The sequence below is a fragment of the Erpetoichthys calabaricus genome, chromosome 5 (genome assembly GCF_900747795.2).
Source record: "Erpetoichthys calabaricus chromosome 5, fErpCal1.3, whole genome shotgun sequence".
Classification (NCBI taxonomy): Eukaryota; Metazoa; Chordata; class Cladistia; order Polypteriformes; family Polypteridae; genus Erpetoichthys; species Erpetoichthys calabaricus.
The window spans coordinates 112,514,583-112,542,243 of NC_041398.2; positions in this window are offsets into that span (position 1 = coordinate 112,514,583).

Sequence of the window (27,661 nt, forward strand, 5' to 3'; positions counted from 1 at the left end):
CAGTATATAATGTGGCGCCCTATGACACTGTAAATTTGAAATTATCATCTGTTTGGTGATTTCCTAGAGCCAACTGTAACTTTATCACATTTATTACATTAATTTATTTAGAAATTATGAAATTAGATACTTGTTGGTGAAGAAAAATATTTTTTTCTTTGTCGGGGTAGTATAGCAAAGTATAAATAGAATGTCTTGGAAGCTTCTTGCAGTAGCACACTGTGACAGTTCTGATTTAACCAAAACATTTTAATCCATTAATACAATACCTTTTGGATTGTATTTGCAGTTAAAAAATATATTAATAAAGAAAAAAAACTCTCATTTGATTGAATGAAATTTCACATTAAAAACTGCACAAAAGCAGGAATTGCTTGCTTCATTACACAAGTTCCTATCTATGAACACTTTTCTTTAAACCTTAGACATGAGAAGATGGTCGACCTAGAATACAGAAGCACTCTGATTCTTTGTGTAGTTTCCCCCCAGAGATGCCGCTCTCTCACCCACTCTTGTCTAATAATAGCAGTACAGCTGTCTAGTAACCTACTTCCTTTTTGATCAGACACCGTCATCAAAGTCACATCTACTTGATTGATGTAAAATGTGTGTGCCACTTCTGGGCATAAGGTGGTCCCATAAAGGCACAACTTAGCTGATCATATAAAGATAGGACATAATTCATTCAGGAACCAGTGAGCAGAAATGTCAAAACCTCTAGATATTTGCAGCGTTTGCTTTAAATTCTTACCAATTTCTAAATTAATTATTTCAAATGTGAAAACAAAAAAGCAACTGTGTAGATTAACATAGTCACATTAAAGATAAAACTTGTGTTCATCCAGATGTTTACATCAGTGATCCATCTTTACAACAGCAAGATCACCAACCTATTGACAGCCAACAGCTCTGTACTACTGAAACTCCCTCATGGCAGAACTGCTGTGTACGAAGTCTAAGTGGACAGATGGTGGACTAAACAAAAAAAAAAAGTATATTTATTTAATGTAATGTAGCAGTTGTCACACGTGTGCCTGGGGACCATCTTCTTGGCATTGCCAAGGTAAACGATACTTGGAAAGAGGGAGTGCTCATGCTAACTGTCTATCCTTTTCCACCTACAGCTCCAAGTAGACACTAAGTGAGGGCAACTGAACCTGCCGCAGCACCCACCGCAGGCCCTGCCATTTCCAGTTAGGGCTCTATAAAATTAGATGGTTCCAAGAGGATGGTATCTGCTATTGGACTTGGAACCCAACCTGAAGCAAACTCCATCGTGTTGTCATAGCTTCCACAAGTAACAAAGCAATTGTATTTATTGGGCTGAAAATGCTGTCTTTTTTGCTGGGACTACAGCACCCAGTTTTGTTTCATTTGACTGTATTAAAAAGGGTCACCCAGTTGGTGCACCCACATTTTGAAGCGATTCGTGCATGTCTGTCCTTCGGTCACAAAGTGCAAAAAAAATAAAAGGTAATGTTGCCTGCCAACAAAAAAGCAAAGCATGACAAAAAGAAGTTTTATTTAAGGAAAAATAACCTAACAACAATATGAAAATATGAAATAGTCTAATCTTCTGTTTCAATAATTACTCATATAATGTTAACACATATCTTATACACTTTTAACTCTATCACAAACCCCCTATAACAGAACATACATGCATGGTCTGAGGTAAATGTTGCTGTACACACAACAAAGCAAAAAAGCATATATACAGTATATACTGTATATAGATAGATAGATCCACACAGTGCCTTTCCCAAGGCTTTTCGGCCTTATTCCAGGCATGCACAGGTGCTTTCCCTGGTAAATTTCGACTCTCCTGACACACTCCATAACCAGCTGCTCACTCCTCTAATTATTTATCTAACCTTAGGGTCACCAGAATTAACACCAGGCAATTGACTTCATTTTAGTAATGCCTAAATGTTCTCCAAGTACAGTACTTTATCTAACAAGGAACTCTGAAGAGCAGAGGGAATCACCACTCGGAGGCCCCAGTGAACACTCATTTTCCATTGATAGCTCTGAACTCCTCTGACAAAAAGGCTTTAAAGCATCCTCATCATGATACCTGACCACCTTGCTTGGTATTGAGTCTTTACTTGGTTCAGTACTGTAGTTGGTACTTGCACCAAAATGAAGGCCCACCTCTGCACTTTACCACGGCTTAGAGTGGAATAGCCATTTTCAGTCCCAGCGTCTTACTTAATAAGGGGCTTGTGATAAGTAATTAATTCAAATATTCTGTCATATAAATATTTATGAAATTTCATTATGATGGCCAGTGCCTCCTGGCTCTAAATCAATACTGCTTAAGTAATTTCAAAACAGCTTCTAAATTGCTTAAATATTTTTGATGACCTCATTCCATTATTAAAATATCATCTCGGTAAGAAATGACTCCCGCTAGGCCCTGAAGCACAAAATCCAAGAGACACTGAAAAATGGGTGCTGCACTAGCTACACCATATGGTCATTTATTCACTTGGATTACGCCCTTTTGTGTATTAATCGTTTAATACATCCTTCTGCTCGCATCCAACTCCACTTGCTGATATGCTTTATTTAAATGTGTTTTGCTGAACTGTTTACTATTGGAAGGCCTGGCAAACAAATCTTGAGCTTACAGTAACAGGCAGGCATCCACCTCCAATCAGGGGTTAATGGTACCTTTATAGTCCACACAAACGTGCATTTCCATGGGCTTACACATTCCTACTATAGCCAAGACCAACACCGCATTAGACACTGGGCTTAGAACACCTTGTTTTATAAGCTGGTCAATCTGCCTACTTACTGCTTCTCGGAGTGCATATTGTACATGTCTGGCTATCTGATTTGATATGTGCAATTTAGCCTGCACCCCTTTCACAACACCCAGTTTCCAATGAGAAACACAAGCACATTGCTACAACAGTGCCTCGATTTGGTCTCTGACTTGACAAATTCTGGACTCTCTTAGTTTAAGAAAGCGGGGGCCAATTGCACCCTATTCGCACATATCCATTTCAAGTGACCACTGAAAGTGGCTGACCCTCATTTTTTACTTGCACTATTAATTTACTCAACACTCTTAAGTCCTTAGCAGTATACATTTTCAAAGTTACATCAATATTGTGCAGTGGAAATTTCTTAAAATTGCTATTACACAGTTTTTTCTGAAATTAAGGATTAAGGATATTGTCACCCTAGCATCAATCTGCATTCAGATTTAACTGCCATTTATTTTCAGCTGCACATACTCACTGTTCAGCATAAACAGTTCATGTATTACTGTATTTCTGTCTCACTGAAAAATCTTTCACAGGGGAGCAAAATTTTGATCTAGACAAAAAAAAAGGCATCTTCAGATATTGACAAGTTCTTAAACAGCCATGCTCAAGTAAGTGCCCCCCCTGAAATCTTTCCCATTCTTCTTGTGAATGCTTCAAGCCCCTGTGACCTGAACGTTGTCACTTTGCTGTCATACTGGTGCTGGGTGATGTGTTTGAAATCCACATCAGCCAATCCCATCATACTCACTCATTGTAGTTGTTCCAATACTTTTTATTTCTGCCCTTGAAACACTGAGGAAGATAGCTCCTCTTTCTTATTCCACATGCTTGAACAATCTGTTGCTAATTGTGAATTAAAATTCACAGATCTATGAAAGGGGAAGAAAAAGCGCGTACACCTGATGAGCTGCAATTAGGGCGAAACACATATCGTGTACTGTTTGCATTATTTGGATGGTACTGCAAAAAGCATGGGGTCCTAGAAACTATTGAAATTGTCAGAAAAAAATTGAAATGTAGGGATGTCAGGTAATTGAAAGGAACTACACTGGGCATCTCTCTCCTAGGAGGTTTCTTTTTGCTGACATGCTTGCATTGCTTGTGCATTAGCGGCTAAGCAACTGTCTTTCTTCTGAGGTTTCGTTGTGCTGACATGCTCACCTCACCTGTGTATCATTGAGGGGTGGAAAAATAAAAGGGACACCGTTTTGCTGATCTGCTCACCTCGCTTCTGTATTAGCAGCTAAGCGAGTGACTCTCTCTTCGGAGGTTTCATTTTGCTGACGTGCTCACCTCGCTTGTGTATCCTTGGAGGTGGAGCCCTTAACCCAACTCCACCTCTCACATCTGGGCCGGATAGACACACACATTTCCACGCATAGACGTTTATATATAAGATATATACGTAATGGTGGACAGTCGGTGCCCTTATCCAACCAGGATGCCTCCCTAATGGAAGGGAGGGGGAAAAGTCTGCTCAGGAGATTATCTCTCCTGGATCGCTTGATAGCAGCCACCCCTGGGTAGTTCCGCTGTCATGGATTCCCACAGGGAATAATGGCTGTTAGAGTTTACTGGCTCAGCCTTGTTGGGATTCTGGGGGTGGTGCAGGCACTGCTGAGCCCTACGTTGTCGGGCTCCAACCTCACCCTGACGTGCTTTTGGACCACACTTATAGAACTCCAGAAGTACTTAGCCAGCTGCTACTGTTCCAGGAGGCAGAGTCAGGAGAGAGGGACAACAATGCTTGGGAGGAGGTGTGGAGGCAGAGAGACACGGAAGACAAAGTATTGCTGTGGGCTGATTTGTACTTTGTAGTATTTGTGTTGCTGCAGTGGGAAACGCTTAGGGAAGAGTTTCCTATTAACTCCTTTGTGTTTTGCTGAACTTGTACTGTCTGTGTTGGGTGTTGGGGAGCTGGAGCGACCCTTTCAGGCCACTATATATATATGCGCCCTGCTCACTTCACAGACCCACCCTCCTAGGGGTGCACTATGTGCCAGCCACTTCACGTCTCTGCCTCTCGCGTTGTGAAGAGGGGGGCTGAACACACACTAAGGAGATGAGCTCGCTCCTCCGAAACCACCCCTTACCACCTCTTAAACGGTGACACAATGGGAAACAACTTCTATGCTCGATCAGCTGGCTTGCTGCTGCTGCTGCTGCTTGTGCCGTGCTGCGTGATCTGAATGTAGCGCAGCACTTTGAACATTTAAAAGCCTGTACAGCAACTGTCCTCCTTGTCTCGTGGGACGTTAAAGTGTCTCCAAGAAAATCACGTGTCGACCCAAGATTTTTTTATATAATAGAGATATATACATATATATATATATATATATATATATATATATATATATATATATATATATATATATATATATATATATATATCAGGAGTGGGCAATGCCGATCCTGGAAGGCCTCAGTGGCTTCAGGTTTTTGTTCCAACCCTGTTCCTTAATGAGAAGTCAATTATTGCTGATGAAGCACTTAGTGCTCAAGTGATATTTTGATCCTTCATTTTACAGGTCTTGGTTGTTAAGGTTCTCCACCTTTAATTGCTTATTTCAGTCTTAAACAGCTGCATTCACTATTTTTAATGACTCATTATTAGCAATAAGATGCAGATGACAAAGGAGTCAGCAGTTCTCCATCGAACTTGTTTCCATTTACACCTGTGTGGATTCATCATGCACTATTTGGTTTAATAAAATACTTAAGGTAAAAATGTGACAGACTAAAGATTATTCATTTTAGGATTCAAGTCATTTGGATGACATCTGAGATTAGCAAGGATTGGTTTCTAATTAAGTAATTGGGTTGGAATGAAAAACTGCAGCCACTGCAGTCTTCCAGGACAGATGTTACCCACCCCGATATATATATACATCCATCCATCCATCCATTATCCAACCCGCTATAGCCTAACTACAGGGTCACGGGGGTCTGCTGGAACCAATCCCAGCCAACACAGGGCGCAAGGCAGGAAACAAACCCCAGGCAGGGCGCCAGCCCACCGCAGATATATATACATACTGTATACATATATATATATATTCCCAGAAGCAGAAGATGAGGCGATGTTACAAAGAATACGCACCCCCAGCCAATGATTTCCTTCTGATCTTTATACTGTACTTCAGGAATGATTAAACTGTTCCATCAATGGGAATCATTTTGTCCCAAAGGTAGCAGCATGTGTATTTACAAGCTTTTTATCAAGGCTTTAGCATATGAAATCCAATTTACTCCCGGTTTTAGCCTGTACCAGGTTCAAATCCCTAATTCTAGGTCATTGTGACTCTTTTTATCCTCTGTTATATCATACATTATCATACAGCATGTACCAACCACATTTCTAAGGCAGCCTTCAATGTTTTTTCTTATGATGGTGTTGCTGCATGGCTTCATGACTGCCTGTTTACCAATTCCTAAAAAAATACAACAACATGACTTTGGCCACAGAGAAGCCATATTACCATGTGACAAGGTGTGCACTCATGCTGTGCGTGTGTCACATGTCACACGCTTGAACTTTAAAAGTAGATGTCAAACACACCAAAGATTCAAATGTTTTGCAAACATAAAAGACCCTGTAAGTAACTAGCACTCAAGTGAACAGTAAAACAAACGAGTGTTTAAGGCAGACTTCTATCTGTCTATGTGTTCACTTTTGCTCTTAAAAACATTGATGCCCATCGCTTATGACAGCAAAAATGTCTTCATTTTACTCCCAAAAATATACTCAAGAGTCACTGCCACTTGCACTATTTATAAGGATGTTGATTATAAACAAAAATCTCCACATGCAGAAGTACTAAGGGGGCCAAAGTATACAAAAATGGTGTCTTTATTATGATGAATCTAAAAGGCAGAAAGAAAGAGAATGCAAAAATGGAAAAGTAGCAATAACTTAAGATAAGATATACAAAATCCTGGGCTTTCCTGCATGGGAACCTTGAACCTATGTCACCCTCCTGGAGTACTGCAGCCACTTGCTATCTTTAAGATTAACAATAAATCACTCCGGTGAGGAAACAAAACATCTGCTTTATTGTTACCATGTTGATTCATTGGGGCATAGTAGTTAAGGCTTTGGACTCAAAACCTGATGTTGTGGGTTTAAATCTCACTTCTAACACTGTATGACCATGAGCAGGTCACTTTACCTGCCTGTAATCCAACTAGGAAAGTAAAAGTACATATATTCAATATTACAGAGATAATGTTCTGGCTTTGTTTCATTTATTTGTTAATAAGTGCTTGACATCATGGCAGCCACATTACATAAGATGGACCATGTAGATAGATAGATAGATAGATAGATAGATAGATAGATAGATAGATAGATAGATAGATAGATAGATAGATAGATAGATAGATAGATAGATAGATAGATAGATAGATAGATAGATAGATAGATAGATACTTTATTAATCCCAAGGGGAAATTCACATACTCCAGCAGCAGCATACTGATAAAGAACAATATTAAATTAAAGAGTGATAAAAATGCCGATAAACATAAATAAAACAAAGGGAAGACTTTGTAAACAGATTCTAGCATTTAAGCAAATCAATTTACTTTGATCCCAATGTTGACTTAGTTTGTTTATAACTACACATGAAGGTTGCTTACTTCAGTCCTTGTGAAACAACATCTGCCTATTCTAACAGTTCTTTTGAAATGAACCTAAAAAGATTTCGGACGGATCTCTGCCACTTCACTTATTGCTCGTTCTCGATGATTCACATGAAAGTTCTTGAAGGGCACAGCAACTGATGTTGTTAAGTGTGGTTGTTACCACACTTATGTTGCTTTATGATACCGTCATGGTTTCATCCCTTGTTAAAGTGTGTTTTCGTTTAATGTCAACTTTTTTGTTGTTTTTTTAACATTTTAAATGTTGTTTTGGCTTTCTGAATTTTCTTAATTAACATCTTATTTAAAGTGTTGATTTATATTAATATTTGTTCCTTTTTGTATTGTGCCTTACGCAGTTAAGATGGAGCCTCCTGGAAGGGGGCTTCCCAACACTGCAGCGGAGGAGTCGCCATCTGGCTATTATATTGGGCTTTTGTGGGGTTGGTTTATTGTTGTTAGGCTCTCCTAACATTTGTTTCCCTTTGACCTATTTTTATTTTTATTTTTGTTTCTGGGTTTTGATTTTAGGATCGTGGACTTGTTATTTTTAGCCTTTTTTTGCACAATTTTTGATAGCTTTTGTTTTGGTTTTGCTTTTATATCATTTTTAAAAATAAACTTTTTCATTATCAAAGAAACTCTGTTTTTGTTATTTGGGCCAAATGCATTACAGTGGCACTCTTCCCTTTCTAATTTTTAACTTTTTTTTATTTTTAAAACCTTCACCTCTTTTTGTTGGACCTATGGGGGCATGAAGCCTGCTTCTGGAGTTTAGTGTGACGCTTATTTTGCTAGTAGGCCTATGGCAAAGCTAGGGTTCTTCTCTTGGCTCCTACTTAAAGTGATTCTTTTTTGTCCTCTTTATGTTCTTTTCATGATGATTCATTGTTTTCCACTGTTTTTATGTGTGTTCACATATCATGCATGAAGCACCTATTGCAGGGATGGGCAAAGTCAGTCCTGGGGGGCCGCAATGGCTGCAGGTTTTTTTTCCAATCCAGTTGCCTAATTAGAAAACAATCCCTGCCAATAATTTAATTTCATTGCTTGTTAGTGCTTTAAATCTGTCATATCAGGTCATTCTCATATCCTAGATTTTTTTCCTTTCTAAGGATATCATCCAAATGACTGGATGTCTAAAGCCAGATGAGTAAATCTCAGTCCTTCACTTTTTTCTCTTCACTTTCCTTCCAAAGTATTTAAATAAACCAAACAGGTGTAAATGGAAACAAGCTAAATGGAGAAATGTTCGTTTCTTTTGTCATTTGCATCTTATTGCTAATAAGGAGCAATTGAAAACCAAAATACAGCTGTTTAAGAATAAAATAAGCAATAAGGGGTCAAAATCTTAATGAGTGAGACAATTAAAATGAAGCACAAGTGTTACTTGAGCAATAAGTGTTTCTTATTAATCAACTGGGTTGTAACAAAAACCTGCAGCCATTGTGGCCCTCCAGGAACGACTTTGCCCACCTCTGGCCTATTGCAATAACACATGTCTATGTGTCTGTATGTCTGTCCATGAAAAAACTCTGCACCCAGTGGACCAATTTTGTTTAAATGAGGCATACTTATTCTTCAAGGAGTTTTATTGTGACAGTTCAGTTTTCGTTGTTATATCCTGAACAGATCAAAGTTTCAAATTTCAAAACCTCCTATTGAAAAGCATTGGCAAATCTGTGAACTTGTCTACTTTAAAACAAATAAAAGTTCTGTGCGGCTTCAACTACAAATTGCTTTATTGTTTCAATTTTACCATGAGAGCAGTTACACCAACCTGTATATTTTGCACACTTTCACCTCAAAGAGCCACTACTGTCAGCAAACAGATCCCCAATACAAGTTAATGAAACACCAGCAGACTGCCTGCACGTGTTGTAAGTTACTTGCTGTCACATGTGCGGGTGGTTTAATGGGCACCTCTATAAGGCCTCTATAAGTCCAGCTGGGTATGCAAGGAAATCTTTTCCTCAGCATGTTGTTTTTGCTTTATGAATTCTTCCTAGTCATTTGACCACAAATGGAAGAGAACCAGTGCACCAGCATTTCTCTCGTTCCAATATTTGAAGCTAGTATTTCCCATTGAATGGCACTGGTTAGTAGACATTTTGTGCCAGTCCAGAAAATGCCTGGCATGGCAAGCATATTAACCCCATTATTGCCTACTGCTGGTCTGCAAAACGCTGGCCATGGATTGTCACCCATCTGTGGAGCTACACCACCAGTAAACCAGTAAGAAAACTGCTCTTCTATCTATTATTAATCAACCAAGCCTCTCAAAACCCCATGGAGAAATCCCCGGTCCATGAAGAGATTGTCTAGCTAAAAACACTCCACTTGTCAAAAAGTTTGAAAACCACTTTAACTTAAATAATACATTTTATGTTATATTTAAACAGTATCACAACAAGGAACAAGAAGCAAATAAAAACAGAGCGCCGGCATTTAATTTTTTACACTTCAAGCACTATGTTCATTTGGGGAACTGTTTTCTTTTTTCCCTGTGCCCTGGTTCCTCACTGATGATGAAGAAAAAAAGAAAGCATTATGGGAACAGGTTTTATATGTGGACATGGATGCTACACAAATGTCTAGATTTGGGACTTTGAAAATCTGGTCAGTCTATAATTATCATCAGAGAGTCACATTCACCTTTTGTTACAACTGAACAGCTTTGTAAGCCCCATTTCATGAAAATTACTACAGCTAGACATGCACAAGCACAGGAACTAATTACAAATTTTTACTCATTTAAGTTATGATAAATTGGCACAATGAGTGGAAGCATCTCATACATGTTGTCATGGCGAATGAAGAAGACATTCCTGTTAGAGTATGGCAGAGATGTGTGACTGAGCTTCATGTTAAGCTTGGAAAGTGTGTAAATGAAACTCTTTAAATGTTACAGTAAGCATACAGTGATGAAATCATTAGCCGTGCTGCTGTATTTCAGTGGTGGAAGCAGTTTAATGTTGGCAACAAGAGTGAGTGACAAAGCATGCTTGGGGAGGCCATCAAGTGTCCGTGCAAATGTAATTTTGCAAGGTCCATCCATTAATGATTTTTTGAATGAGAATGAAATACTGTTTTGCATAACAGTTTAAGGGGCAGCACGGTGGCGCAGTGGTTGCGCTGCTGTCTCGCAGTAAGGAGACCTGGGTTCACTTCCCGGGTCCTCCCTGCATGGAGTTCCCATGTTCTCCCCGTGTCTGTGTGGGTTTCCATCAGGTGCTCCGGGTTTCCTCCCACAATTCAAAGACATGCAGGTTAGGTGCATTGGCGATCCTAAATTGTCCCTAGTGTGTGCTTGGTGTGTGGGTGTGTGTACCATGTGGTGGGCTGGTGCCCTGCCTGGGGTTTGTTTCCTGCCTGGCACCCTGTGTTGGCTGGGATTGGCTCCAGCAGACCCCCGTGACCCTGTAGTTCAGATGCAGCGGGTTGGATAATGGATGGATGGATAACAGTTTATATGTTTATGTTTACATTACTTATGCTGTACCTAATGTACATTGTCTGCTGTGGTGAAGCTCTGCTCTGGTATTGAATGTGTTATTAATATAGTCCATAGCATTTTATTAATTTCATACTAGGGGGTTTTGCCACCTGCTCGCTTTGCTCACCAACCCCTCCCCCACCCCACCAGCGCTATGGACCATTGTGAAGAAGGGGGTGAACGCACCCCAAGGAGACGCGGTCACTCCTCCAAAACCCCACTTAAACGATGATACAATGGGAAACAAATAACAGTTGTTTTTTTTACCTCCTCTTTGCTCGATCAGCTGCATGGCTTGCTGCTCCTGCCGTGCCGCGTAATCTGCATTTCGTGCGGTGTTGCGAATGTTTAATAGCCTGTACAGCACCTTCTTGTCCCCCAGACATCCTCAAACACTATTCGATCGCTTTTCGTTATTCCGTTAATTCACCGAGTAATATTTTCCGTTTGTTTGTGCTAATGCGATCTTTACTCTCATTCTTTTGAGACTTTTGAATTTTCCTACTTCCATTATCTCTAACCTGCTCTGTATGTGCATCACGGGACTTGCTTCCAAAGGTTGTAAGTAGGACGTGACTTGTCTGTCTCACGGAACATGAAAGTGTCTCTCTTCAAAAGATCTCTGTTCAGTTTTTTTTATAATTGAGAGATATTTCATATTTTTATTATTTTACTGGAAACATCTGCAGCTGAGTTCAAAGCCTTAAATGCATTTTTGGCAGGTCACATTTTTGTTCTAGATAAGTTGGACTTAATGCTGCTCTTTGGTTAACTCTGCTGTAGTTTGGTCTGTTCTGTTGATGTGAGTTCATCTGCTGGAGTGTAGCCTATCTGCTCATAGTGGCATAGAACTCTTGTTACAAACATCTTCAGTTTAATGCTTGACTGAGTAGTGCATCAGCATCACTGCCATTTGTTTACTTTAAATTAATTTGATTTCAGCTCAACAAACCATTCAATTTTATACTGGAAATGCTTATAGACAGAAATCCAAATGACCAGTGAAAGATCAGGCTGGGCGAGTGGTCTTTATAAATGTGAGCTAAAATTAAGAGTAGAGGTATAAATATACAAAGAATGGAGCATAAAGTATATGTCTATCAAGCCAGTTAAAGCACAGATCACAGAGTTGTATTGATTGCTGATTACTTTTTATTTTGATTGCCATCAGCGCCCATCATACTCTCTATAACTTCACTGCCATCTTCGATTCAGCAGTCATTAAAGATGCTGCTTTATTTTTATTGTGCATCAGAGCAAACACAATTTTTGATCAATAATTGTTTGTGAATATTTCATATTTACTTTGCCAGCAGGACATAAAGTTACCTCTAAAGGTGGGTAGAACCTTTGAAGCTCAGTGACTGCCTGTCTGGTACAGCACTGTGTTGCATTTTTGATGTGTGTTCAAAATACTTTTTTTTTCTTGCTCACATGGAAGTAAGCATCATGTTGGCATTTTAACAAAGCTAGCTGTTTTAACATAAAATTTGTACAAAATTCTGCCATTGTTTTTCAGTCTATTTCCAACCATACTGTATATGATAAACCTAAGTGTGGTGCAAAACAATGAAGTTAGCTGACAAAGAAAGGAATTATGGGTATTTCTGCAGCAATATCAATTCTGAGATAATCACTTACAAAGATGTTCTGGCGCAGCAGTTGGGTTTCAAATCATGCAGGGGTTCACAAGCTTAGGTTATGTATTAGTTCCTCTGGGTAACACCAGTCGTCACATTGGAGGTCATTCCCTCTTCACAAAAATAATTTGGATTTCTGCTAATGTGTTACTAAACCAAACATATATGAGGGATAATTCATAAGGGGTTAAAAATATAGCAAAGACATAATTATTATTGTATTTCTATTATAACACTGCAAAATACAGGCAAACATCTGTGACCTGTGCGCTACCAAAGCACATCCCATCTGTTCATTCGTACAATCAATCAATCTTTATTTCATTAAACATGTTTCACTGTGGTCACTGGTATACTTCATATGAATGGAATGATGTTTGAGACAGACATTTGCTTAAACATACACTGTGAGTCACTGGGGGATTTGAACATCTAGCCCACTGGACTCACATTCAGCTCATAGTCAGTAGGCAGACTGCTATAATTCCTTCTTTTTTGTTTCGTTTTTTATCCTTTCTATGGTGTAATTACAGAGCAAGAGAGATTCAAGCTGAAGAAATCACAAAGGAAGCACAAAGAAATGAACTCATAGACATCGTGTGACCTACCATATCCATTACAACTGAGTATCAAATATCAAGTTTGGGCTGAACAAATTCACCTAAACTGGTTTGTTATTTTCTTACTAACCAGAGCTGTAAATTTGTTGAAATGCAGGCTGCTGGTATCTGATGGGCTTTTTGGTCCATCGGTAATTTCTTAGCCCCTCAAACAGAGTTTGAATAGCTCAAAATGTTTACACAAAGAAATAACACATGCCTGTTTCAGAATGCTATTTTGTCCAATCATGTATTCATTGCTTGAATCCACTTTATCCATGATATATGCAATCTGTGGAATGTGGGAAGAAAAGCAGAGTAACTGGATAAAAAAAATCTTGTATATACCCAGTGGGGAACACACAAACCCCACACAGCCACTCTAAGGCCAATGTCCTGGAGATGTGAGGCAGCAATACTAGATTTTGTACCATCACACCACTCAACTTTAATTTTAGCCATCCGTCCATTATAATTGAACCCTAAGCATACTATAATTGCAGGATGCCAACTGACTGGCATTGTGCTTATTTCACTCCTTTACTTCAACCCAGTTTGCTACCAATAAAGGACTCTGTAAGATTGTCCTTTGGTGTACTTATGGAATGAACAATCCAGCTTTTGGCTCCCTAGTAGCAATTAGACAGAGACTGACTTCAAGATTTTACTATAAAAATCATATTTATTTGCATGATAACCAACAGTAAATAAAAATACAATGAATTATACAACCTGCAGGGGTACATACAGTCATCATTCAGTGTCAGATGACATTTCCAGATGGCCCAGTTCCTTAGTTACATATTAAATACACTTAATTTAAAAATGAAATCAAAAAGGTTTGTTCTTGAACACAGAGCTCCTTGGAAAATGTCCAGCAGCTAAACAGCAGTCGATAGCAAACTCCATTTAAATGTCCATGGCTTCTCTCAAAATGTTTATTTTTGCAACTGATTTCTTCACTAAGAAAATGACTAAACTAAATGCTCCATTTTTGCAACAAAACAACTAAACTGAGAAAACTCATTTTGAAAAAACTAATAAAAAGCTGCCACTCTCTCTCCCCTTTCTTGACGAAAGTGAGTATCTGACCTTCGTTATGCTAGCACAATGGCTAACATTTTAATTGTTTCTCAAAGCACATGATGTTACTAAATCATTATCACACAAGCTCAAGGTTATTTTCCAATGGCGACCAAAAGTTACTTGAAGCTGTAAACAGAAAAATTTAGTACATAGAAAGTTTCCACTGCTAACAACCACACCCCACTGTGACCTAATAACCACTTTATCATAGTAGAGGATGTGCAGACATACAGTGCTTATTTGTTCACTAGAGATCAGTACTTAAATACTAAATACCAGATATTTAAAATTAATTTTAGATATCTCAAAATTTTATTTCAAGATATCTGAATAGCATTTTGAGATATCCAAGCACATTTAGAAATATCTCAAATGTATTTCCAGATATCTCAAATTAGCTTCCTATTTATCTTTAGATATTTGAAAATCATTTTCAGATATTCCAAAATAAGCATTTTAAGATATCTCATTGCATTTAGAGGTATCTTAACATAGACAGACACATTGAAAGAATAGGAAAATATACAGCTTGTTTCACCCCCAGGACCTCAATGGCAGACTGGTCACTGACTGGGATTGCCTATACTGTCCAAGCTTACTTCAACACAGTTAATCACCGGTAAAGGATTTCACAAAGGCATCCCCTGGTAGGCATAAGGGACCGCAATTGGACAAGGAATAAACAATCTAACCTCTTGGCCTGCTAGTAGTAGTCAGACAAAGAAAAACTGGCTTTAAGTTTTCACTAACAAACTACATTTACACGCATCAAACCAACAACAGTAAGTACAAAGTGATCCATAGAATCACACAACTTGGGTGGGTTAAATCTTCATACAGTCCCACCAGTAACAACAAGATGGTGGTAAACATTCCCAAATGGCTCCTTTTCTTAGTTGTAGATTATGCATTTTTAAGCAAAACAAAGGAAGAGATAGATTAATTTCCAAAGAAGAGAGATAAGACTCTTTGTAAAGTGTCAGTTTCTTTAACAGACAGCAGCCACCCCTGCCTTCTTCACTAATAAGGACATAAAACAAGACAATCTGACAATCCAAGGTTATCATCTCTGCTAAAAGGGTGTGCCAAAATTCTATTGTTTAAAAAAATGAATTGCAGAAAATACTACAGGACATCTTCTCACTCAGAGCACTTGTCCCACACTCAGCTCAAGGTTAATTCCCCAGGACTTAAATCTAACTACGCAAAACATTCCCAGGAGTGCTTTGAGTAGTGAGAAAAGCGCTATATAAATGCAAAGAATTATTATTATTAGGATACACTGAACTCCTGTTCAATTCTCCAAGTCTCAGGCAAAAAGACTATTACCTGACATCTGTCAGCTGAAAGGTTCCCCTATACAGGCTGTAAACATCCTTGTACATTTCCATATTTTGGAATGCTTCCCTCCACACAACCCTAACTGTAATCTCAGATCTTTGAACACTGGCTTGCTCAATGTGTCAAGAGTGAAGCATAAAAGAACAGGTGAGGTGGGCCTTTTGCGTTTATCCACTTGAAATCTAGAAATATGCCAGGCTAGTGCTTTGTTGCCACCTTTAATACTGTGAAGTGGATGGGTGGTCCAACTATTGATGAGGTCTGCTCTATCAGATTTTATAGTATAGTCCACCTTAACAATAATGAAAGACTTTATCATATTTATAATAATACAGGAAAAGGTCAGTTAAGGGGTATGTGGCCAGTGAGGTCTTTTGGCCTTGGAACCCCTGCAGGCTTATTTTCTTCGTTGTCTGTCTGGCTGGAGTTGTTTTTCTCTCTTTCCTGGCCATCTGACCATTGTATTAAACTCTGAATTTTATCACTAGGACTGTTAGAGACTTAAAAACTGTGCTGTAGAGATAAAAGTAATTTAATCTTTGTTTTATTTAGTTAAGGAGTCTTCATTTTGTATTTATGTGTTTTTTTATTATTATCTTTAGCAATTTGTTGGTATTGATTTTTTGATTAATGTATTTATCCTTTTTCTTGGTAATTATAGTTCTTTTATTTCATGTAAAGCACTTTTAGCTGCTGTTCTTAAAGGAAAATGTGTTACAAAATCAAAATTGTTGTTGTTGCTCATACAGGAACCATGTCAGATTACAAGTGTAAAGAAATCTACAAGAGATCCGACAGACAGATAACTGGGGGAGCTGCAGGGTTTAATTTGTTTTAAAGTGCAGATGAAGCATACAAATGTAGTGCCAGCAGATGCTTTGTATATTCTCAGTCACAGTCCTCTCGTGTAATGGCCAGTCTCATTCTCATTCTCTAGAAGACAATACCAATACCCTGCTGTGTCCCCATAAGAGACTACACTGGTGATACATGTGTGAAAGCCACTCAGTAGCAGACCCCATCTTTTAGGATTTTTTTTCTATTACCACTAATATTCAGGTAATCATTTAGACCAGTGGTCCCCAACCTTTTTGACAGCAAGGACCACTTTATTAGATGCAAATTTTTCCACGGACCGGTCGGGGGGGGGGGGGGGGGGGGGGGGCAGTTTTATACACAATTTACATAACATTTCTATTATTATTAAGTTATTAAGCAGTTCGCATATGTTTGCAACCTGAGATTTTTCTTCTTTTTTTGCATATAACAAAGACATATGCTTTGCATTTGCCATTCCAAAAGATTGCACATCACAAACATTAACACTGTTTTTACAATGTTTTTGTTTGGGGATCGTTGTGCAAACGTGCACATCTGAGCTGCGACCACAGATCTAACTGCTCTGTGGATGATTCATTCAGGCATTTCAAGGTCACTTCGTTGTAATGAAAGCATCTGCTGAATGTACTTCGTAGTAACGCGATTTCTATAGACTCGTGTCATATGGGGAAACTGTCGGGACCATAAAAATACTTTGTTGTAATACTCTCTCACCTCGGTCTCTCTCCTCTCTCTGCGCCGCTGCAAAGCCCTGCCCGCCAAGCGTTCTGAAAAGTCTGAGTGAGTCTCCGTTGCCGGCAGTTCTCTCGCGGCCCGGCTGTCAGACGGCTGCGGCCCGGTAGTGGGTCGCGGACCGGTGGTTGGGGACCCCTGATTTAGACCACTTATAGCAAATTTTGACCTTTGCTATTTGTCAGACCAACATATGAAAAGAAAGAAAGAAAGAAAGAAAGAAAGAAAGAAAGAAAGAAAGAAAGAAAGAAAGAAAGAAAGAAAGAAAGAAAGAAAGAAAGAAAGAAAGAAAGAAAAAGAAAAATCTTCTTTAACACGGCATAGAGTGCGCCATTAGATTTAGCACCTCTCAAAAAGATGAGATAAAGGTATAAAACATTTTCTTCTCCTCTCTCAGAGGTTCTGTAATTTTAACTTTTGATTAAAAAATCAAATTAAATTTGGAGGTACATTGAAATACATTTAATATACGTTAAAATGAAATCTCATGGGGCATGTTGGCCTTACATCTGCAGGGACCTTTGTTCAGGTCTGTCTTTGTGCAGCATGCATCCTGTCTATGTGGGTCTTCTCCAACTATTCTGGTAGCTCCCCACATTTAACTCAGCTAATATCTCTCGATAGTCTCCAAAAGTAGAACTGTAGGTATGTGTATGTGAGTATGCTTTAGGATGCACTGATATTCCACAGTTGTCCTGTCCACAATATTTTTTTCTTGAAATGAATATGAATAATACTGTATATGTTAAAAGAGACAAACTGTGCAACTATTTTAATATATCTGCAATTAATTTAAAATATCAAAATAACTCGCCAGCAAGGTGATCACAAAGTGAATGAGGGGAAAAAAAACACTTAATAAAAGATATGAATGAAAGTTAAGGAAACAGACAAAGACATTGCCAAAAGGACTGGAAGCAAAGTTAAAAAACACCAGTATAGAAACTGAAAGGCCCAAACCAAAATGTCTAATGCATAGATAGATGGATAGATAGATAGATAGATAGATAGATAGATAGATAGATAGATAGATAGATAGATAGATAGATAGATAGATAGATAGATAGATAGATAGATAGATAGATAGATAGATAGATAGATAGATATGAATAAATGTCAGTAAACAGGATGGTAGATAGATAGATAGATAGATAGATAGATAGATAGATAGATAGATAGATAGACAGACAGACAGACAGACAGACAGACAGACAGACAGACAGACAGATAGATAGATAGATAGATAGATAGATAGATAGATAGATAGATAGATAGATAGATAGATAGATAGATAGGGGCACTGTCGACCCCTTGAACCCTCAGACCACACGTCAGACACCAGATAAAAGTCCAAAGATGAATATTTATTATAATAATAAAGTGTACAAAGCACCCCCACTCCACAATACTCAATAATCAATCACAATAATAATTCCTCCACACCTCCCAGCAGCTCAGTCACCCTTCCTCCCAACTCGGCTCAATTCACTGGGGTTTCCCAGAATCCTTTATAGTCCTTTACCCGGAAGTGTTTCTGTCCCTCAGTCCATGTGACTTTCTATCACTTCCGGGTTAGGTAAAAACTTTTCCTTTTCTTCAGCCCGAAAGTATATCATTTCTTCTGTTCCCGTGACTTGGAAATACTTCCGGGCTATATGGAAAGTACAAGTCCCTGGGCCTCCCTGCAGCATCCCCTGGCGGCCCCCACGATATCCAGCAGGGCTGTGAAGAAAAACTCCAAGGTCCATGATGCCCTGCTGGAATTCGTGGCACCTCCATGTTGCCGGGAGGGCTCTATCTGGCGGCGTGGGGGTATTGGCCGGAGTGAATGGCTGGCCATATACCACAATAGATAGATAGATAGATAGATAGATAGATAGATAGATAGATAGATAGATAGATAGATAGATAGATAGATAGATAGATAGATAGATAGATAGATAGATAGATAGATAGATAGATCTTTATTTGTCCACAGGATATCGTCATTACTGCACGGTCATTTTAAATGAGGATCACATGATCATGCAGAGTGTCTCGGCCCAGGCAGTCACGTGGATGGCAATGGTTATTGCTATTATAAACAACATACCTATGGCCACAAAAAAGGTTCACCTGCAATGAAATCCAGTTTCAAAATGGCACCACATTTAACATCAAATTCATTACGATAAAAATAAGCAACTGCTTTAAATATAAAAAAATAGATGGCCAAATGATTAATATTGAGTTTTCAGGTAAAACAAAAACAAGAATCACAACAATATCTCAAATGCAATCAGTGTTTAATTGATCAAAGTAATGGAGTGGGAAGTCATGAATGTCACAATTTTTACACAAATTTAATGTATTTTTTTAAACTGTTTTGATTTTGATATACCGTACAATTATGACATGTTTGAGTCTTTGTAGAGACCTCACCCATTTTGTTTTTATATCTATGCAGCAAAGTGGTCAAACAATTATTGTCCTAGTCACTGAGTGACATCAGGTTTAAGAAACTATTTAGGGCATTGACATGTATAAGGGATAAGGGAATCACAAATATGTTCATTGCTTCCTTTTTTGTTTTCTGCTTTTATTTTTAATCCTCTGGCATTCCTTTCATAACTCCTTTACTAGTTTAACGTATCAGGTATGGGCATTTTGGTTCTAATCAGGTTTCGACTTTGTCTCTGTTAAGACCTGGAAAAGCTCTGACTTCTCGTTAGGTCATTTTGATACATTTTTTCTGGCCATTGAACTTTAAAATTTCAAATGCCAAGTTTACAAGCTTCACTTTCATATGTGTGTTTTTGTTTAACATATTCGTTTGAGTAAAATGTAAATCTTAAATAATGTATTGTTAAGTGCATTACGCCTCTGTTGTAAAATTTCAGCAGATAGTTTATGGATCACTAACAAGAACTGCATGGCTACTATGGGCAGCTTCCTAGTAGGCACCATAATTCACATCATAAACATTTGCTTGGTTTGCTGTTGTCCAAGGTTACAGATTTTCACCACGATCAAACACTGGTTTATTGATTTACAATCTGATTTCTGGTAACAACTTATAGCTTACTATGATTAGATGTGATTCTCAGTCTTGCTGGTTTGGCTCTATTTGAATTGTGGTTTTGCTAACAACTCTTAGCAATTCTTGTTTGACTACTGTGCAATAACTGATAAGCCCTCTGGATTTTAATAGCAATCCACAGTTTGTTCTAATTCAAGTTTCAAAAACTATGCACATCTTCTGTTCTGTTGCTAATAATGCCTAGTAGTTGCTCTCTCTCTCTCTCTTATTTTGTCAGCAGGCTATTTGAAGAGAGCAGATGGAAATTAAAACGTAGGCAGCAAGCGTCTGTGCTGCCTTGCAGACGAGCCAAGTTCTCGCATCTGGCTTAACTAGCATGTTATAAAGATGATGCTCCTCATTCATCTCCTGGTACCTTTATCAAAGAAAATCTTTACACTACTTCAACAATCACAACAATGGATCACCTAAAATCACTACTGAAATTTCTTTTTCCAACCATTCATTTTCCAAACCCAGATTTATGTGGATTCAAATGTGATACAAAGGGTATTTCATGTAATTTTATTTACAGTCATGGTGGTACAGTTCTGATTCCCATTCTGGTCAGTGTGGGTGTATATCTGAAGCGGCCCAGTGAAAGTAAGTGGGTGCCTGTGCAGGTGTGTGAGAACTGGCATCTCATCCAGTGAGGGTACTTGCTTGTGTCTGATCCTGCCATTATAAACTCCATACCCCACCATTATGAACTCAAAAAACTGGGTTTGGTCAAATTAATACGGTAGATAAGATTGCTCTTGTAATGTACTTTATCTTACTATATATTATTGTATTCATTTTGAAAGTGCCTAGCGATGGTTTTGTATTGGAAGGGCACAATATAAAATCAAAAAGGCTCTAACTTGATATGAATAACTACAATAGAGAGTAGCTCACACAGATTTGTGCTTTTTTCAAGGTTGGGTTCGGCCAGGATGGACTCTAACCCCCCGCGTCCCTGGAATAGAATAAGCAAAAGTTGAAAATGGATGAGTAATTTAAAATCACCTTTAAACAATTTCAATTTTAAAAAGTATAAAAATACAAACATAATCCTTGAAGGCAAAATATTACATACTTTACTCAATGCAACACAAGCTTCTACTGTACAATATTTATTTGTTACCTTCTCTAGAAGAATTAGCTGTAGAGTCCACTGCTGTTCAAAATTGCTGCCCCACCATGTACATGAATAGGTGAGTTGTTTCCCTTTAAAAGACTATCTGCGTATACAGACACGTGCACTGAGTTTTTGGCAGCAGGGTCCTGCAGGAGTGTGCTCAAGCTCTCCACAGTCAATTATTGAAATAAATAGTTTTGCAAATTGAAATTCTGTTTCCAATTCAGCAGTGTAAATGTACCTCTAAGCCAGGCAAGAAGCTCCCTGCAGTGACTTTATTGACAGGACAATGCACAGAGCAATTATGAACACTTTGTTTTTCTTTTTGGGAAAAACACCACAAATAAGCATGCTTGATTGAAAGAAAACACTTGACTTTGAAAATGAGCTGTTAAATGCCAGAAAAGAGCATCTTAAAAGCCATCACAAATTGAATTGTAACAGCTTCACAAAAGATGCTAAAAAATACACTCAGATCCAAAATTAGTTATTGGACCAATGCGTCATCTAATGTATTTTTTTAAATTGTTGCTTTGCCAACTGGTTAACCAGTTTTGGGATTTTATAAAGCTGAATGTATTTCAGTTTGAATAAGTGTGAAAAAAGGGATAAAATAAATTTGGAAGTTTAATTTTAAAGGACAATTGCTCCCAAAAGTTTATTCCACAGTTGAAATTTGTGTTTCCTTCCTTGGTTGCTGACCTGGTCTGCAATGGCTTCTTTCATGCGACTTCATACATCTGCCTCATGCTCTAACTACCTTCCCATTCATGCTGTTGATTCCTCCTTGCACCACTCATTCGGGGTCAAAGGTAACAACGTCTGTGCTCACTTCCCTTAGTTCTGCAAGCCAATCCAAGACAGGATCCTTCTGGTGGCTTCCCAGCAGCCACATATGCAGTTACAGTAAGTGCTGTCTAGTCATGTCACCCTTTCCAAGCTCTGCACCTGAATAAATTTTGTACCATTTGTTTTGCAAATTTTCTGCAATTTTGCATGAATTGTTTCACTCATCACCACTCATGAGCCTTCTTTGAATCCAAGAAAGGACCACGGAGTCCAACATATCAACTTAGGGTGATTTATTGTAAAGCAACATACATTATAGGGAAAGTATTTGAAAAGTGCTGAACAAAACAGAAAATATAATAATAACCCTAAATAATAATAATGTCCCTATGGGCCTAACTATACTTAAGGAGGACTTTTTCTACTTTGTGTGATGGATGATCTAATTCTCCTCTTGTATCCACTTCTTTCCTACATCCCGTCTAACTCTAACAGTTTTCACAATGCATTGGCCTCTCTTTCTCACACCAGATTTTTTAGTAATATCTCAAAAACACAGAATGGGAAAAATGTCTTCAAGAAATAATAGGTATTGCCATTTCAGGAACAATTTGAACCAGAGATGTAATGATTCACACTAAAACAAAAAATAAATAAAAATAAAAATGCAAAAAAAATAATTAATTAGCAACCCTGGGAGCAGATCCAGACAACATGCACGATTTCTATGGCATCAAGCCATCCTCCAACATATTTTTTGGTATATTTCTGTAGAATACATAAATGTCAGGCATTGATAAAATCAGGAAAGTGCAGACAGTCTGAAAGGGCTGGTAGTGAATTTATCTTAAAAGGTATAAAAGGCAAAGGAGAGAATTCATCAGTAAGTTTGATGTTTTGATTATAAAGTCAGCACCTTTGAAACAGGGTGAGGGAAGGGCTCCCCTTCAAAAGTAAGGGGCACAAACAACTCAAAAGTGCCACTTGGACCTAAAGAGGCAGTTGCTCAAGTCCCCAAGATACCCCCTACTCACACAAATATGCCCAATTTCTTTGAATTCAAAATTTGGATCGTGCAGCGTGTCTATGTTGTATGTCAATTCATCAATGGCCATGAATATACAGTATGATCTGTCTGATTGACCCCATCTCCTGCCTTGGACATTGGATGAGACTCTTGACCAATGAATGAGGGGAACAAGCAGATCTTCAATTCAAAAAGGCCATCCCATGTGGACTTGCATTTCTTGTATATAATGTTTGCTGATTTTTCCATAAGTATCTATCCATCCATCCATTTTCCAACCCGCTGAATCCAAACACAGGGTCACGGGGGTCTGCTGGAGCCAATCCCAGCCTACACAGGGCACAAGGCAGTAACCAATCCCAGGCAGGGTGCCAACCCACCGCAGGACACACACAAACACACACTAGGGCCAATTTAGAATCGCCAATCCACCTAACCTGCATGTCTTTGGACTGTGGGAGGAAACCCACGCAGACACGGGGAGAACATACAAACTCCACGCAGGGAGGACCCGGGAAGCGAACCTGGGTCTCCTTACTGCGAGGCAGCAGCGCTACTACTGCGCCACCGTGCCACCCTAAGTATCTATTTAAAAATAATTTATCAAAAAAAGAATGCATTTTTCACATTTTGTGCATACAACTGGACAACTAACATGTGAATTATGCAACACAAGTAACACAAGAGTTTTTTTTTTTCTTTTTTCTATTTTTTCACAATTTTCGGCATTGTACAGCATTGGTCACAATTGGGTTCTATTAAATCATTAATTTTTCTACATTTACTCTGTATGAAAATAGATTAAAAATTTTACATGGGGTAAGTAACATATAAAAATATATCATTTTTAAGTGGAAAATTCCTTTCATGAGAGCTAGTAAACATGTCTATTTCTGAGTTTTTAATGATGGGATAATGCCTCTTTAGAGTGTTTTGATAACTGCTATTAAGTACTGAAGTGATTATGCCCATTTTAATGGAACTTACCATTAGAAAAAAAATGGGTTCAATGGGGTCAAGATCTTTTTGTAATCTTTGATACAAATTACAGGTCTCCTAAATGCATTAATTTGTTCCCATTGAAATGAATACTGAACAAGCTGATGAAAAATCTTACAAGGGGGTTTTCAGTAACACATTATGCTTGGAAAGAGGAGAATAACTGAATTAAAAACTTTTGAGCCCAATAAATTTTTTTAACAGGACTGAAAAAAACACTTTTTTGAATATTTAAAATATATATTCTAGAAATTGAAAAAAAAAACTGAACAGAAAATAAGTCTCAAAAGCTACAGCTCAGTGTTCTTAAACTATAGGTTGCTACACAGTGATGGGCTGCTACCTGATTCATCCAAACACAAATTCTGTGCCGAATGATATATCTGTTTATTTATTGGGGGATCATGCAATCTGAGCTGTTGTCTGTAAGTAAATAAGCCAATTGACACTTTTCTTTCTAGGATATAAAACTATAAAAATACTCCAATGACAATGACGGTAGCAATAAATAAAACAAAAAAATAAATTATATATAATCAGCTAAAAGTTGCAAAGCATCAAAAAACACTTCAAATAATGCCCACTAGAGGGGGATTTACGGTGAAAACTTCTGCTAGATAAGAGCGCTAACATAAGGGCTTTAAAAAAATAAAACATTTTATTCACACAAGTCTAGCCCAACTAGGAGTCGAAAACTGGGGATCCTATTCGACAAGAATAGTCACGTGGACTATCCCAGAGCAGACTGGGAACACCTAAAGAACTACAATCGATCATATGACCATGAGGATTACCTTCCATTTGCCGAAACTGGGCACATGATCTCCCCAGATGGATTATGGGAAGGAGAAGGTCAAAAACAGTCCATAGGTGAGGTCGTCATTTCCCTGACGGAATCAAGCTCTCTGAAGGGGAAAGGGGAGGTAAGCGAAGCAGCGCTAGCTTTAAATAAAGGTAATGAGGGACGGGGGATGACTGAATGGTCCGCCGCTAAATTAGAAAAGGCGGAGCGCAGTCGGCCGGTAGCAGCGCCCCGGCCCTCTAAAATGCGAGACTCCAATTCCCAAAAGCCTCCGCGAAACCCGTCAGAGCACGTGCCGACAGCGAACGTGCTCATTGGCTCCCGGCCGGCAGGTAAGGAGAATGAGGAAGTGATCCTACCTTCGGCCGAATCAAATAACTCTATGGACGTGCAGGTACTCGAGAAACTAATTGAGCCCGTACAGAGTTTCTTCCAGATGCTGATGGAGATCGAGAACAGGATAAAGGAACTGGGAGTGACGGCCGAAGCGCCGCTAAAGAGAGTGGAAGAATACCTACGGTGATTTGGTCAGGAGTCTCCCATTATGATTGATTTGGCGGTACAGGTAAGTTGTACCGGTACCGTACAGAATAAGGGGACGCAGAGTGAAACGGGCCCGCGTTTAATAAGTAGTGGGTGCCAAAACATTGTGTGCCCTACAAAAGAGTGTGAAACAATGACCAAGTGGGCGGGGGAAGACCCAATCGTACCGAAGCAGCTGGACAGTGCTGTCTTCCAGAGCGATGCGGATCTAAAGACGTCCCCACCGGTCGTTGTTAAATCAAGAGGGGTGCAAACAGTAAAGGGGCTCTCTTTTACTAATAGAGAGACTCAGACTGTGCACAAGCCCCAGAGTAAAAAGGAAATCCCAAAAATAAAATGGGGGGTCTCCTGATAAAGTAGAGCTGAGAACTGAGAACTCAGCTGTGGCTGTGGAACTCTCCTCGGTGGACAAAGGGGTGGAGCGGAAGTTTCCTGACTGTTTCCAGTCTCGCAGAGGGAAACCAGTAGGAGAACGGCGGCTGTGTTATGAATGCCGCCGACCGGGCCACGTATGGCAAAGTTGTCCTTGGAGGACAGGAGATCAGAGGTCCTTTTTAAATAATATTCCTCCAAGGTTCTCCCGGGAGTTTTCTGGACGTCGCCAAGGCCCGACCAACACCTCATCCTGGAGGAAGACCTCCCTCGCGGGGCTGGTCGTTCCGAATTATAATTCTTCACTGGGGGGGTGGGGGGAAGTATTGTGGAATATGGCTGACCGTTCATCCGGGCCAATACCCCCAAGCCGCCAGGTGGAGCTCTCCTTGCAGTATGGAGGTACCCTGAATGCCAGCAGGGAATTATGGACATTGGAGTTTTCCTTTACAACCCTGCTGGATACCACGGGGACCGCTAGAAGGCACTGCAGGGAGGAGCAGTAATTATTTTCCCTACGCCCCGGAAGTATGTCAAAGTCACATGAACAAGAGGAATGATGTGCTTCCGGGGTGAAGAAAAGGATTTTTTTCTGACCCGGAAGTGTTCCTACTCACGTGGACAGAGAGGGCAAAACACTTCCGAGTCAAGGACTATAAAAGGACTATGGGAAATCCCAGACGTCGAGCTGAGCTGGGTGGAAGGGTGGCAACGCGTCTGGGAGTGGAGGATTGTATTGATTAGTGATTGATTATTTATGAGTATTGTGGAGAGAAGGGTGCTTGGTGCAGAGTATTATAAAATAAATAATAATTGGATTTTTATCTGGTGTCTGACGTCTGATCTGAGGGTTCAAGGGGACGACAGTGCCTCTATCTTTCACACTAGATAACCAAAAAAACAAAATGATTTGCACAAATGGGTTGTAGAATTCAGTCTTGGATAAAACGTCTTAATTCTGATGACATTGGAGGTTGTGCACGCTCTGTGGACCATTTAAAAGACTGTATTGGTAACAAGGTATGCTAAAACTCCCAAAATTAAACAAAACGGCATCACGGTAAAACATGAAAAAAACTTTAAACTTTGTGCAGGCAGGTACTGTGCAGTAGATCTGACCTCAGAATCCCTAGGTAAGACATTAACTTTGCCACAGATGACCACAGAAAACTAGATAAAAATTAAAGAAGGATGCCAATCATAACATATGTAATGTCTTCAGTGAAGTTACTCAGGCACCTCTGTAGGACTGTTTCCTTTTTTCATTTATATTAAAGGTAATGATTCTCATTTTATGGCAATAGTAAAAATTTGAAAGTAAAAAACAGTGAAGAGGCATCATAAACTGTTCAAACAACTTAGACAGTCCTCTAAACTGCACTTGTAAAACACAACCCCCAGTGGCTTATCATCTACCTGAATGTACCATTGAAGCATGTTATTGGAACATTTTCACTGGGTACATTAAGTGTGACAACCACAATGAATAATCAGATACTAAAAAAATATAAACTAAGTTATTGCTTTTGAATGAACAATAAAATGTAAATGGTTTAAACACAAGAAAGCCGAAAGTCATTTATAAGGAAATGAGTACATATACAGATACATCACTGTCATATGCTAGAATGAATTATTCAGAAATTAATATAAACAAGAAAATGTTTGAACGGCCTCTTCTGTGCACTTTGTAGTGGCTTATTTAAAAGTCTGAGTATTTCAGAGTTGCTTTTGAAAAATTGAAACATAAAATAAAAGCAGATATTTTCACATGGTTATTTAGCTCTTGGCCTCAG